The following is a 14,844-nucleotide window of genomic DNA, read 5'->3' on the forward strand; positions in this document are numbered from 1 at the left end:
TCACAGGTGCGCTAATTTTATAGGCTATACATTATCATTTATACCAAACTGTCACACAAACATCGTACACATGCTTTTAGAGTAGAGTTAAAAGCAAGTGGTGATAAATGTCATGAGTACTCAACTTGACAAGAGAATTTTCTGTCTTGAACATTGGAGTCAGAAGTACGATTAGAAGTAAAACCTTCTGTTTTGAGAGGGAGACCATTGGTGAACAGTTCAGTTGAATTACGGTGGATCGTACAGACCTGGCTCAGATTCCTGGCTCAGCTGTCTACACTGGGTTCTCTTCTCATCCTGGGGTCAGCGTTGTTGGAGGTCAGCAGTCCTCTCTATAGACCAGTCCAGTGCAGAAGCCCTCAAGTGGGAAACAGTTCATTCAAGAGTCAGTTTCTTTCCATTTCCACTGTGCACGAGCTACTAGATACCTGACAGATCTTTCATTTAGGTTGGAGAGAGTCTGAATAAATGATGTCTTTTCCAGTATGTATAATCTCCTGGTTGTGGATCACGGGGCATCTGATCTTCATCCAAAGACAGATTACTGTGATCAGCTTCAGAAACAAGCTTGGAATATTCCTTTAAAACTTAGGCTTTATAATATAACATAACAACAAGGTCATCTAATACAACAACCTCAGCATATACAAAGCCTCAGTATCCACAAAGGTATGTTATCAAAACATAATCTCTCTAAATTACCCTTTGTGGCTCAGGCGGTAAAGAATCTGCTTGCAACGGAGAACACCTGGGTTCAGTCCCTGGGTCAGGAAGATCGTCTGGAGAGGGAAATGGCAACCCACTCCAGTATTCTCGCCTGGAGAATTCCATGGACACTTCAGTCCATGGGATTGCAAAGAGTCGAAAACGAGTGAGCCACTGACACTGCCAAGTTAAGTCGTTTCGATAAACTTGGCCTGATTATTTACCTCCGTGTAATTGTCGTATAGGCTCTTTTATATCGACTGTGCCAGAATTCTTCCTGAGGAATATCAAATTTAACTTTTTAAAAAGATTTCCTTATGTCTAGAAGATACAGACTAAAAACTGTTATAACTATATTCATCAGTTAACTCAGTCCCATGTAACTAATCCTTAATCTTGTTAACAGTTTGATGAAACCATCAGGGTTTCCATTAGAATTAATTTCTCGCCCAGTTCAGCAGTATGATCTGGAAGTTATCAGAATCTTGTGCTTGCCAGAAAGTCCTTTCTGTGAGACTTCTTAAAGATGAAGCATTTTTGCAAAAGCATCAGTGAAGTATCCCCTGTGAATGACAAGGGACTTGAAGAGGCGCAGTTAAGGATACGCAGTGCAGCTGACAAAGACGCCTAACCACGTTGCTGTGACGTACAGTATTTTAACAACTTACTGACCAGAGACGTTTCAATACGTCTTTTGTTATCTGAACACTATTGATCAAAGATATTTCCACATTCACTTACATAACAAATTGCTGGCCAGAGGCATTCATTTCTGCAAAAATTCCCCAGTCAGTAATGTGTTAACAAGAATTAAGATTGATAACAATACCATTCAGTTAAGATTGATAACAGTGGTATAGTTTCTAGAACACTTAATGACATTTACCCATACAGTATTACTTAGGGCTTAGCACTCATTTGATAATGCTTCTCATGTAGTTTTAACACATTAACTTATAGCAGTTGAAATAAGTTTCACTTGATTTTAAAAGGCTTTTCCATTTCCTTTCAGTTCAGGTTCTACCTATTAAGCTAAAACCATAGTCTCAGACAGTGTGAGCTGTGTTTGCATTTAAAGGAAATGGGAGTTACAATTTTGGCTTTGTACCTAGGAAAACTTTTGCTCTCGGGGTCGGAATTTTGAAAAATTTTATCAAGCCAGATTTCTCTAACTGCATATGCAAAAAGGAAACAATTAGAATGTCAAGAGTTTTATCTTGGCCATTTTTCTCCGGAGGTCTAAATAACATTGTGGCCACGTGGTGTTACACTGAAGTCATCTTTCTTTTCATAGAGATCTAGCTGAAAATTCCCCAGTTTTGTAAGACACCCTAGGGGACTAACAGGAGGCATAGAGCTCTCATTTCTTATCTTTTCAAAGAGCTGGGATTATCAGAAACAGATCAGAACCAGGCAACCAGTGCTCAGAGGCCCCTCAGATCATAGTTCCCAGCACGAGGATGGAAGATTTCCTATCTGTTGTTCCAGAGAAGGGTAACGACAGCCAGCTGTGGTTTAATGAGGAGTTTCCCAAGTGGCCCACGCAGTGCGGGGTGGCTGAAGGATTCCTCAACCCGGAAGAGAAGGCTCCACTTAGAGCAGCATTGTGCTCAAAACCAGATGACCAAGTCCTGTGCTTCCCCCCCCAAACTCCCCCCCACACCAAGGACAGATTCCAGCCCCAGGAGCCCAGTAGGGGAGATGCCCTGGTGTGATCGCACGCAGAGTCCCACTGCTCACTGGTGACGTCTCCCAGACCAGAACTGGAGCCTCGAGTCCTTCACCACAGAACCGAAACTGCTGTGGGCCAGGGACGCCGAGTTGGCAGTCAGCACTCAGAGCCGTCCCAGCGACACAGCTGCTCAGACTGCTGCTGGACTGGATCCGAGAGCCGCAGCCGGCCAGGGGCTGACGTGCCCCTCGGTGCAACAGCACAAAGTGACTGCACCAGCAACCCTACTCCCGGGCGCATGCCCAGACTCGACTGTCATTGAAAAGGGCACACACACCCCTATGCTTGCAGCACTGCTCACAATAGCCAAGACATGGAAACAAACTGAATGACCATCGACAGATCGCTGGGTAAAGATGTACATATGTACAGTGGAAAATACTTGGCCATACAAAATGAAATCATGCCATTGGCAGCAACATGGATCCAACTAGAGATGATCATACTAAGTGAAGTCAGAGATGGGGACTTCCCTAACAGTCCAGTGGTTAACTCTGCTCCCAGTTCAGTGAGTGCCGGAAAAAGAAAGAATACGATATCGTGTATGTGTAATACGACACAAACGCACCTGTGGAACAGAATCACACACAGGACAGACTGGTGGTTACGGGGGAGGGGGTGTTGGGAGAGGGGCGCAGTGGGAGGTTGAGGTTAGCAGGTGGAAGCTTTTATATTTAGAATAGATAAGGTCCTACTGTATGGCACAGAGCTATATTCAATATCCTGTGATGAACCATAACGGAAAATATTTAAAATGTGTATATACATACACACACACACACACATATAACTGAATCCCTTTGCTCTACAGCAGTAAATCTACACACAAGAGGCCGTCCCCAAGAAGCCCAACCCCCAAGTCCTGCTCAGTTTCATTTCTTCAGAAATGAAAAATGTTTAGAAAAAGGGAACAATTAGGTGTCATCAGTGAGGAGGAGAGAGATCCACCCCCGCAAAAAAAAAGATTAATGCCCTTTGTGACAGTTACCAAACCAGGATCATTTGGCCCAACATGCAGCAGCCAAAATGCTGAGATGCCAGGGTTTGCAGCAGAGAGGGTTTATTCACAAGGCAGTCAAGCAACAAGACACAACACGTCTCTGAGGTTCACTTCCTGGAAGGGGAAGGGCTCCTGGTGTTCACGGTGTAAAGAAGCGAGGCGGCCTGAGGCGTGAGGGTAGTGGGGATGGGGAACTGGAGAAAGCTGTGACAACCATCATTCTGCGCAGACGCAACTAAGCTACCGGCCTCTGCACGTTCAAAAGTGGATCTGCTTATAGCACCATCTGAGGGTTACCCTTCAAGGTCAGAAGGTCACCATGTGGACACACGGGCCGGCCCATTTGGGGAGTCATTGGTCCTATCCAGCCTTAGCCAGCTCAGCTCAAACTAGACACAGCGGACTCCACGCCCCCGGGAAACAACTGACAAACACCGTTTAGGCTCTGTGCTTCTTGTTGACACACACGTCTCAGAACAAATGACCCTGATTAATGCAGGCAGAGGAAATGGATTTCGCTGATAATTGCCCTCAGTTTCATTCCCCCGTATCTTCTGATCATTCTTCAATCTTGAGAGTGGAGGGGCGATGACAGATTTACAGAGCTGTGTTAGCCCTCTGCCTCTTATCAGTGTTCGCACATGCTCAGTCGTGTCCGACTCTGTGAACCCATGGACGGTAGCCCACCAGGTTCCTCTGTCCATGGGATTCTCCAGGCAAAAATACTGGAGTGGGTTGCCATTTCCTTCTCCAAGGGATCTTCCCAACCCAGGGAATGAACCCACATCTCCTGCATTGGCAGGCGGACTCTTTACCACCGAGCCACCTGGGAAGCCGCCCTCTTAACAGCACAACGTTGTACATCAGCTGTACTCCAATTAAAAGTTTTTTAAAAAAGCATAGGGCTAACAAGGGCTTGAAGAATGCAGCTGCTGAGTGCTCATTTAAACATTCTCTTGTTCCCAGTTTCCAGGGAGCACTTTGATCCCAATAAACAGATAACCACCTCTGTACCAACTGTCACGGGCTCAAGACTGATAATCAAAACGGCAGACAAAGACCAGCTCTGAGGGGGACACCACACACTGTTAAAATTTAGGCCCCGGATCTCATCTAGGACACAGTCAAGCCAGGGAATCAGTGTCTTACCTCCTTACATACTGGAGAGTCCCAATCATTAGCAGTTTGGCTGAAACACTTAGATACTAAATATGGAAGGAACACAGGCTGGAAAAATCCGTATGTTTTCTATTCTCACCTAACAGAACCTTGACGGTAGAAAAGGATTATTTTTTTTTTTAAATCTGAGGTCACAAGGACCAAATTTCAGCTTAAACAAGGAAAAACAGGACAGGAAATTCTGTTGAGTAGACTAATCAGATATGTCACATTGGAAGTCACAGTGAAGTTAGGGACAGCTGAAAAATTAATGACAGGCAGGACAAGAGGTAGGTATCATTACATACAGAAAAAGATTTCGGATGAAATTTCCAACAGCTTGGACAAAGGTCTGTATAGTCAAAGCCATGGTTTTTCCAGTAGTCATGTATGGATGTGAGAGTTGGACCATAAAGAAAGCTGAGTGCCAAAGAATTGATGCTTTTGAAGTGTGTTAGAGAAAACTGTTGAGAGTCCCTTGGACTGCAAAGGGATCAAACCAGTCAATCCTAAAGGAAATCAGTCCTGAATATTCATTGGAAGGACTGATGCTGAAGCTCCAATACTTTGGCCACCTGATGTGAAGAGCTGACTCATTAGAAAAGACCCTAATGCTGGGAAAGACTGAAGGCAGGAGGAGAAAGGGACGACAGGATGAGATGGTTGCATGGCATCACTGAGTCAATGGACATGAGTTTCAGCAAGCTCTGGGAGATGGTGAAGGACAGAGAAGCCTGGCGTGCTGCAGTTCATGACATCGCAGAGAGTCGGACGTGACTGACCAACCGAACAGCACCACCACCAGGACTTCCCCAGTGGCCCGATGGTTAGGAATCTGCCTGCCAATGTAGGGGACACGGGTTCCATCGATGTTCCGGGAGGATTTCACGTGCCAGGGGCAACTCAGCCCTCGAGCGGTAACTACTGAGCCCACACTCCATGACCACTGAAGTCAGAGCCTGTGCTCTGCAACAAAAGAAGCCACTGCAGTAAGAAGCCCTCACACCACAACTAGAGAAAACCTGAGCACAGCACCGAAGAGCATGCACAGCCATACATGTTAAAGGAGCAAGTGTTAAAGACACCCAACAGCTAGAGAGAGCACCTGCCTTTGCCCAACTTTGAGAAGTCCTGATCACTGAATTCTTTCCAAGCCTTAATTTCTTTTCATTCTGAAAAGCTGCTTAAGATCTGTTCGGGGTTCACCTGCCCAGTGGGAGGAATCAGTGTAGGAGACCTGGAACCAGCCAAAGCTTGGATGATCTCTGGACAGTTCTCCATAGTATGGTTTCCACTTCCCATCATGCTCCACAAAGGGACTTTGCTGGTGATCCAGTGGCTTAAGACTCCGAGCTCCCAACGCAGGAGGCCCAGGTCCAATCACTGGTCGGGGACTAGATCCCACATGCTGCGACTAAGACCTGCTGCTGCTAAGTCGCTTCAGTCGTGTCCGACTCTGTGCAACCCCATAGACAGCAGCCCACCAGGCTCCCCCGTCCCTGGGATTCTCCAGGCAAGAACACTGGAGTGGGCTGCCATTGCCTTCTCCAAAGCATGCAAGTGAAAAGTGAAAGCAAAGTCGCTTAGTCGTGTCCGACTCTTCCCAACCCCATGGACTGCAGCCTACCAGGCTCCTCCACCCATGGGATTTTCCAGGCAACAGTACTGGAGTGGGGTGCCATTGCCTTCTCCACTAAGACCTAGCACAGCCAAATAAATAATATATTTTTTTTAAGTTGTGGATCCAAATGCTTCAGAACCTAGCCATTCTCAGGAATCCCCACAACTGTCTCCTGATAGTGGGAACTGCAAGCCCGGCTAGAGCTTCCTTTCTGTCAGGGGACAAGACTCTGTCCTTGTGAGAGTTCAAAACCCAAGGGGTCAACAGACAGCAGAGAACTATGCCTTTTCCTCGGACACCTTACAGCTTCATTCAGCCATAAAGTTCAAAGTCAAAACTGTATTCTGGTCTCAGGGGTCCTTTGTTTTACATGCAATCAAATGGTACCATCCTCATACTAGAGCGGGGCTCCCTCTTTTATTTCAAGGGCCTTCAAATCTTTAGCCAGGATTTCTACAGATATCGTGCAGGAATTTTTAAGTCTCTGAGAACTTCCTGTCCAGCAGAATGGTTGTTTAACTCTTGTATCTAGATCTTTCCATTAAAAGCAAACAATTCTTGGGATTCAAATCTCAAGGGTATGCAAGCACACACACGCACACACACACACACACAGCATTCTTCAAATCCAGTAAGTAAACCAACAAAAACCTCGTGTGAGCAGAGCAGTGATGAGAAGGTATGGGTTAGGGACTCATGGACAAGTATCTTCTACAATTTGATTAACTGCCTGTAAGTCATGCACAAACTAATATTCATCTGTGCTCAGTTTCTAGATAGTAAAATTGGATTTCCCTGGTAGCTCAGATGGTAAACAACCCGCCTGCAATGTAGGAGGCCCAGGTTCGATCCCTGGGTCGGGAAGATCCCTTGGAGAAGGAAATGGCAATGCACACTAGTATTCTTACCTGGAAAATCCCACGGACAGAGGAGCCTGGAGGATCACAGTCCTCGGAGTTGAAGAGAGTCAGACATGACTTAGTGATAAACAAAAACAACAACTGGAGTGTGAGGTGACTCGGAGACACGTTAAGCTGTGTTCCATCCAGGAGGGCTTCAGGAGGGATTGAATTCTGTGCTGCGCTGCTCCTTTAGCGGGCAGGTTTATTCTGATACAGTAACAATCGACTGCACATAAGGTATTTCATCCCGGTGTTTCTTCCATTTACAGAACAAATCTAGTTGCAAATTTGTAACATAACTTAAGGATCCATTTTTAGGCCCAGAGTCCAAAGGATGTCTTGGCACATACAAACCAGACCAGAAATAAGACCAAAGACCAGAGCCCTGGGCGTCCAACCCAGGTATGGAGTACCTGAGCAGCTGGGACCTTTTATACTTTTTTACCAAAATTCTGCTGACCCTATGGTCTTTGTCCCCCATGTCCCCTGCCTGCCTTTTGGGGAAAAACTTGAGTCAAAGACTAAGTTTAATCAGAGAAGAAGATGTAGAAACAAAAAGAGAGTCAAAGGAGGACCAGATAACCATAGTTTAGTCATACGTCAAGGACCCCTAGTTCCTTCTCAAGGGCTATAGAGCATGTTCTGAGCCATATCCTGTGACCTGTCTTATAGATGCTGAAACCTCATCACGTGGAAGAAGTTAACTACATGATGACCAGGCTGTAGCCCTGACATGCCTGTGTGCTCAGCCCCTCAGTCGTGGCCGACTCTTGGCGACCTCCTGGACTGTAGCCCGCCAGGCTCCTCTGTCCATAGAATTTTCCAGGCAAGAATACTGGAGTGGGTTGCCTTTTCCTTCTCCAGGGGGACCCTTCCTGACCCGGGAATCAAACTTGCATCTCCTGTATGTCCTGCATTGGCAGGCAAGCTCTTTACCACTGCATCACCTGGGAAGTCCCACGGCCGTGACAAAAGCTACCACAGTTTCAAGAACTGGCCTCAAGGAAATGGGAACAAGCCGGCCCTGGAACTGAAGACCAACTGTACTTAAAACAATCAAGGTAATGCTGGGCAGACCGCTGTGTGGCCAACTTCAGGATGACTGTCAGAGCTGACTGTGCTCTTTCTGCATGGAGCCCCTCCCTCAGTCTATAAAAGCTCTTGGCCCTGGACTGTCGGAGTCGGGGTGGAGGGGGAGTTGGCTTTTCGACAGGCATCTGCCCTGCGCCCTCTCTACCCTGGCATCCAAAATAAAACAAACTTTCCTTTCCACCAACCTACCTCTTTTTATCCGCTTTTGAGCAGCCGGGCCCTGGTTTCCATTACACTGCCAGGTGGGCCTCTGTCCCTTCCCTCCCCAACCGCCCCCGCCCAGTCTGGCCAGGAATGCCAAACAAGCTAGGTACTGGTGTGTTCAGTCGCTCAGTCGTGTCTGAGTCTGCCACCCCATAGAGGACAGCACGCCAGGCCTCCCTGTCCATCACCAATCCCCCAGAGCTTACTCAAACTCATGTCCATCGATTGGTGATGCCATCCAACCATCTCATCCTCTGTTGTCCCCTTCTCCTCCTGCCTTCAGTCTTTCCCAGCATCAGGGTCTTTTCCAAAGAGTCAGTTCCTCGAATCAGGTGGCCAAAGTACTGGAGCTTCAGATTCAACATCAGTCCTTCCAATGAATATTCAGGACTGATTTCCTTTAGAATGGACTGGTTGGATCTCCTTGCAGTCCCAGGGACTCTCGAGAGTCTTCTCCAACACCATAGTTCAGAAGCATCAATTCTTCAGCACTCAGCTTTCTTTATAGTCCAACTCTGACATCCATACATGACCACTGGAAAAACCATAGCTTTGACTAGATGGACCTTTGTTGGCAAAGTAATGTCTCTGCTTTTTGATATGCTATCTAGGTTGATTATAGGTTTCCTTCCAAGAAGCAAGCATCTTTTAATTTCATGGCTGCAGTCACCATCTGCAGCGATTTTGGAGCCCAAGAACACAGTCTGTCACTGTTTCCATTGTTTCCCCATCTATTTGCCATGAAGTGATGGGACCGTGCCGGGGTCCAGCCCCGGTGCATCCAGGGAATTCGAAGCGGGGACGGCGTTGGCGAGGATCAGGAAACAACTGCTTAATTAAACGTTAATTAAGGATATAAAGAATAATAGAATAAGGATAGCTCAGTAGGAAAATTCAGTGAAGAAAAGAGGCTGAAATAAGGATAGCTCAGTGAGGAAATTCAGTGGAGAAAACAGGCTGAATAATTCAGCCTGAAGGTGAGAGAAAGAACGACATGGGGAGACCAAGTTTCGGTGAACAAGGCCCGCACTTTATTTTCCAAAGTAGTTTTTGTACCTTAAGTTATGCATAGAGGATAAAGGGGGAAGGGGTAGAGTCATGCAGCAAGCCAGGCTTTCTTCCTGCAAACTGATCATATGCAAAAGCTTAGGTGATTTGCATCATCTTCTGGCCCGGAGGCCTGTGAACATTTTAAGACCCTTTCTTCAGAAAACTTATTTTTCTCTAAAGGTGATTGGTCAGGAGCCACCCTCCAAAAGCATTAGATAAAGTTGCATTCCTACAGAGCAAAGGTGTGGTGGGCTATAACAAGAAAAAGAATTAACTCAAGGGTCCCAGGTTACAAACATTAAAGCTACTACTTACACCAATTATATTAATCAATACACTGCCAGGGACACAGCAGGTAAGGGATATGGAGACTTAGCAGCAAACATTGGCCCAACAAGTGAAAATCCCTTCACCAATACAATTTCTAATCAATCTTTTAACTGCTCAAAGGAATCTGTATTTAGACAGTTTAGAACATCTCATGCCTCTCACAGTTGGGAGGCTCTGAACAATCACATGTGGCCGGAAAAACCTATTCAGGCAGGCTAGAGGATTTCCAAAGGAGTTTGTAGGTTGAAACACTGTCACACCCAGGAATTATTAACTGGAGCTGTAAGCTAACTCTTTTTTCAGAGAGAGGTAGTGGGGGACAGCCCCCCGTAAAGTCAGAGGTGTAGGTGAAAGCACAAAGCAGAACGTAGGCAGACTCTGGTTTTGGGGGTAGATGCTCGAGAATTTCCAGGGGGATTCCTGAGGCTCGATCCCGCCTTTGTGTATGCCGAGCCTCCTTCCTCATGACCTTTGTCATGGGTGGAGCTCCTCACGCTGGCTCCCGGCAGTGATAGAATTCCAGTTGAGCTATTCCAGATCCTGAAAGACGATGCTGTGGAAAGTGCTGCGCTCAATGTGCAATATGCACTCAGTATGCAATATGCCGGCTCCCGGCAGGACCAGGTGCCATAATCTTAATTTTCCAAATGTTGAGTTTTAAGCCAGCTTTTTCACTCTCCTCTTTCACTTTCATCAAGAGCCTCTTTAGTTCCTCTTCACTTTCTGCTATAAGGGTGGTGTTATCTGCATACCTGAGGTTATTGATATTTCTGCCGGCAATCTTGATTCCAGCTTGTGCTTCATCCAGCCCAGTGTTTCTCATTATATACTCTGCATATTAGTTAAATAAGTAGGGTGACAATATACAGCCTTGATGTACTCCTTTCCCAATTTGGAACCAGTCTGTTGTTCCATGTCCAGTTCTAACTGTTGCTTTCTGACCTGCATACAGATTTCTCAGGAGGTGATCTGGTATTCCCATCTCTTTCAAGAATTTTCCATAGTTTGTTGTGATCCACACAGTCAAAGGCTTTGGCATAGTCAATAAAGCAGAAATAAATGTTTTTCTGGAACTCTCTTGCTTTTTCGATGATCCAACGGATGTTGGCAATTTGATCTCTGGTTCTTCTGCCTTTTCTAAAACTAGCTTGAACATCTGGAAGTTCACGGTTCATGTATTGTTAAAGCCAGGCTTGGAGAATTTTGAGCATTACTTTGCTGGTGTGTGAGATGAGTGCAATTGTGCGGTAGTTTGAGCATTCTTTGGCATTGCCTTCCTTGGGGACTGGAATGAAAACTGACCTTTTCCAGTCCTGTGGCCACTGCTGAGTTTCCACGTTTGCTGGCATATTGAGTGCAGCACTTTCACAGCGTCACCCAAAGAGGTCTTCCAAAGGACGAGGCAGCTGCTCTCGACAGCACCAGCTATCAAGCCCGGGGCAGAAGGCCAGTCTGGGCTTACCCCCAGCCGGCTCAGACCATCACCGAACCCAGTTCATCTTGCCTGATGCCCAGCAGGCCAAGATGCCGAGACGCTGAGGCTCACAGCTGACAGGGTTTGTTCACGAGGCAGCCAAATGAGGAGAGAGAACAAACCTCACGTCTGCCTCCCAGAAGGCAAGAGGCTTGGGGTGCATTGTGGGAGAGCAAACGGAGAAACAGGCTGGTCCTGGGTGAGGAGGGCATGGGGGGCGTAGGGACAGGTGATTGAGAAAAGGTGTGGTCATCATCGCCCTGTGCAGGTGGAACTCAGCTACAGGCCTCTGCACCTTCAGCAATGGAGGCACGGGATTTCCTTGGTGGTCTAATGGTTAAGACCCTACACTCCCACTGACGAAGGCCCAGGTTCCATCCTTGATTGGGGAACTAAGATCCTGCAAGCACCATCCCCCCAATTCCCCTGGCGAGGCCAAAAAAAAAAAAAATGGAGACGTTTAGCACCATCTGAGGGTGGATCTCTGACATCAAAAGGTCACCCGTGTGGAGGGTCAGTGATCCTGTGTGGTCTTAACCAGCTCAGCTCTAACTGGGCACAGGTGCCTCCAAGCTCCTGGAAGACTACTTAGCAAACACCTCACTGTGAAGGCTCCGCACCACTAAGGGGACTGCAGCCTAAACGACCTTGATGAGTGAAGGCAGGTGAAGTGGGTTTGACGAATTATCCCCCAGCAAGGACGTATCGCGCTGCCACCTGAACCTGGGCATGACTGCAGTGTCCATCCTCCCAGCTCTGGCCACTGGCCGGGCCACTGCAGGGAGGGGCGTGCAGAGCTCAAACCTGGCAGAGAGGGTGCCAGGCTGAAGGCCCTCCTGTAATGAGCCACCCCCGCCCCGAGTGTGGTATGTGAGTGTGTTTGCATAATAATATAGGCTTGTGTCACAGCGTCTAATAGTCTTAAATACAGTTGCTCCTCGTGGTCCACACCTTCTGCTTCTGTGAACTGGCCTCGTCAATTTGATTTTAACCCAAATCCATACTTTTGCAGCCAGGTGCAGACATGCTCACAGTGGTGAAATTTTGAGTTGCCCCATGCCAGCTGAAGTCAAATAAGGCAACACTCAGCCCTCAGGTTTCAGCTCATACTTGTCTATTTAATGGCGGGCCTTTTCTGCATCTTTGTGCTTTTTCTCCATGGTTTTTTCATTTTAAACGGCCCCCCGGGCATCATGTTAAAGTGCAGAGACTAGCGTTTCTAAGCTCAGGGAGGCTGGGTGTGTCTTAGAGCAGCTTTGCTCAGGCATGAATCAGGTGCTGGGAGTTCAAAGATGGTGCATCAGTAATATCTACCGCTGAAAGGGTCTTTAAACAAACACACACATAAATCAAGGTTGTGGGACTTCCCCGGTAGTCCAGGGGTTAAGAATCCGCCTGCCAGTGCAGGGGACATGGCTTCAGTCCCTGGTCCAAGCAGATTCCACAGGCCGCGGGGCAGGTGAGCCTGAGCACCTCAACTACTGAGCCCGTGCCATAGAGCCTGTGCCCCGAAATAAGAAAAGTCACCCCAAGGAGAAGCCCACACGGTGCAGCCAGAGAGCAGCCCCTGCTCTCCACAACCAGAGATGCCCTCGGGCAGCAACAAGACTCAGCACAGCCAAAAATCATAAATGTTAAAAGTTGTGTATTGATCTTTATTGATGGGACCAGAGGCTCACAGAAACCTAACCCCGTATTTCCCCGGGGAAGGAGCGGTTCGTGCTTGGATGCTAAATCACTTCAGTCACGTCTGACTTTTTTCAACCCCCACACTAGGCTCCTCTGTCCATGGGATTCTCCAGGCAAGGATACTGGAGTGGGTTGCCATGCCCTCCTCCAGGGGATCTTCCCGACCCAGGGATCGAACCCAGGTCTCTTAAGTCTCCTGCATCGGCAGGCAGGCTCTTTAGCACTAGTGCCGCCTAGGAAGCAGTTCAGCCTCTCGGGGGCACTCCGTGGGTCGCCATTGGAGAATCCCATGGACAGAGGAGCCTGGTAGGCTACAGTCCATGGGGTCGCTAAGAGTCGGACACGACTGACCGACTTCACTTTCACTTTCCATTTTCATGCAATGGAGAAGGAAATGGCAACCCACTCCCGTATTCTTGCCTGGAGAATCCCAGGGACAGAGGAGCCTGTTGGGCTGCCGTCTGTGGGGTTGCACAGAGTCAGACATGACTGACGCGACTTAGCAGCAGCAGACCTTCCCTGAGTTCCAAAGAGCGGACTTCAGCAGTTACTCATTAGGGAAGGACGGGAACACAGAAGCAAAGAGCAGGTCCGAAGGAGCTTGACAACAGCAGGGGCTGACCAGGAAATTCTCAACCAGTCACTCGGCTCTAAGTAAACAATAAAATGCCTCGACCATCCCTTTTGCTCTCTCTGAGAAAGAAGTTAAGGAACCACAAGACCATGATTTATTAGTTTGTTTTGCAGGAACACACAGATCGCCAGTGACACAGAGTCACAGGATGGCAGAAGTACTGAGAAGCGGGCAACTGAGTCTTTTCAGGAAACTGAAATCACAAAGATCCCTCCTCTTTACTTTTTTTTTTTGCCTTTATAAATCTTGCACTCCAGCCAGCAAGATGGATTTGAGACAAACCTCTTATCCGCCCAGTTGGCACCTCCTGGACTAGTAAACCTTTCTCTGCTCTAAACGCCAGTGTTTCAGTTTATTTGGCCTCACTGCATGTCAGGCACAAGAATTTGATTTTGACGACACCCCCTACCCCCAAATCTGTTCCCCACACAGCAGCCAGAGTGATCTTTTAACAGAAACTAGAGTTTTCCCTGACAATCTGGTGGTTAAGACTCCAAGCTTCCAATGCAAGGGCTCAGGTTCAATTCCTGGTCAGGGAACTAAGATCCCACATGCCTCATGGTGAACAAAAGCAGAAACCAGATATTGCCTCCCCTCGGGGTTCAGTCCTCAAGGTCGGGCTTCCATTGTCACCGAGTCCAAGCTATCTCTGCTCGCCGCACGACAGGCCAATGAATCCGAGAGACAAGGTGTTGAGGCAAGCAAGGGAGAGACTTAAATTGGAGAGTCAGCAGATTGAGAAGTGGTGGGCTAGAGCCTCAAAATAACCTTCTTATTGGGGCCTGGATGCCAGGTTCTTTTATAAATCAGAGAGAAAGCAGCAATGCAGAACTAAAGTCAAAAGGCAGAACAGAGAGTGAGAAGCAGGGGGAAGGGTGTGCTAATCTGGTCTGTTCACAGGTGGGCAAGGACAACCCCCTCTCTCTGAGCTGAACAAAGGCGTTTCCCGTTCAGTTCAGTAGCTCAGTCGTGTCTGACTCTGCGACCCCATGGACTGCAGCGCGCCAGGCCTCCCTGTCCATCACCAGCTCCCGGAGTTTGCTTAGACTCATGTCCGTCAAGTCAGTGATGCCATCCAACCATCTCATCCTCTGTCGTCCCCTTCTCCTCCTGCCCCCAATCTTTCCCAGCATTTAAAAGGCACATTAGTTTACAGTCAAGAAGAGGGGCAGGGTCCTCCAGGCAAGCCACTGAGTATGATTATAACAATAAAAGCAATGAAAAGCAAGTCAAAGAAACAGTTCCAACATGGG

At 47.6% G+C, this 14,844-nt stretch overlaps 2 long non-coding RNA genes across 2 annotated transcripts in view; one reads left to right on the forward strand and one right to left on the reverse strand.

Moving 5' to 3' along the window:
• Positions 1–14,844, reverse strand: part of LOC147344932 (uncharacterized) — a 21,293-nt gene continuing 6,449 nt past the window's right edge. The window contains exon 2 of the long non-coding RNA XR_015154390.1: positions 1–358. This is a non-coding gene — a long non-coding RNA (uncharacterized LOC147344932). The remainder of the gene's footprint in view (positions 359–14,844) is intronic.
• On the forward strand, positions 5,620–8,394 carry LOC147344933 (uncharacterized). Its single transcript, XR_015154391.1, has 3 exons — positions 5,620–7,355; positions 7,437–7,520; positions 7,791–8,394. It is a non-coding gene; the product is annotated as an uncharacterized LOC147344933 (long non-coding RNA).

The sequence above is a fragment of the Bos grunniens genome, chromosome 25, assembly GCF_055505025.1.
Source record: "Bos grunniens cultivar Pamir isolate PY7600 chromosome 25, Bosgru_T2T1.0, whole genome shotgun sequence".
Lineage (NCBI taxonomy): Eukaryota > Metazoa > Chordata > Mammalia > Artiodactyla > Bovidae > Bos > Bos grunniens.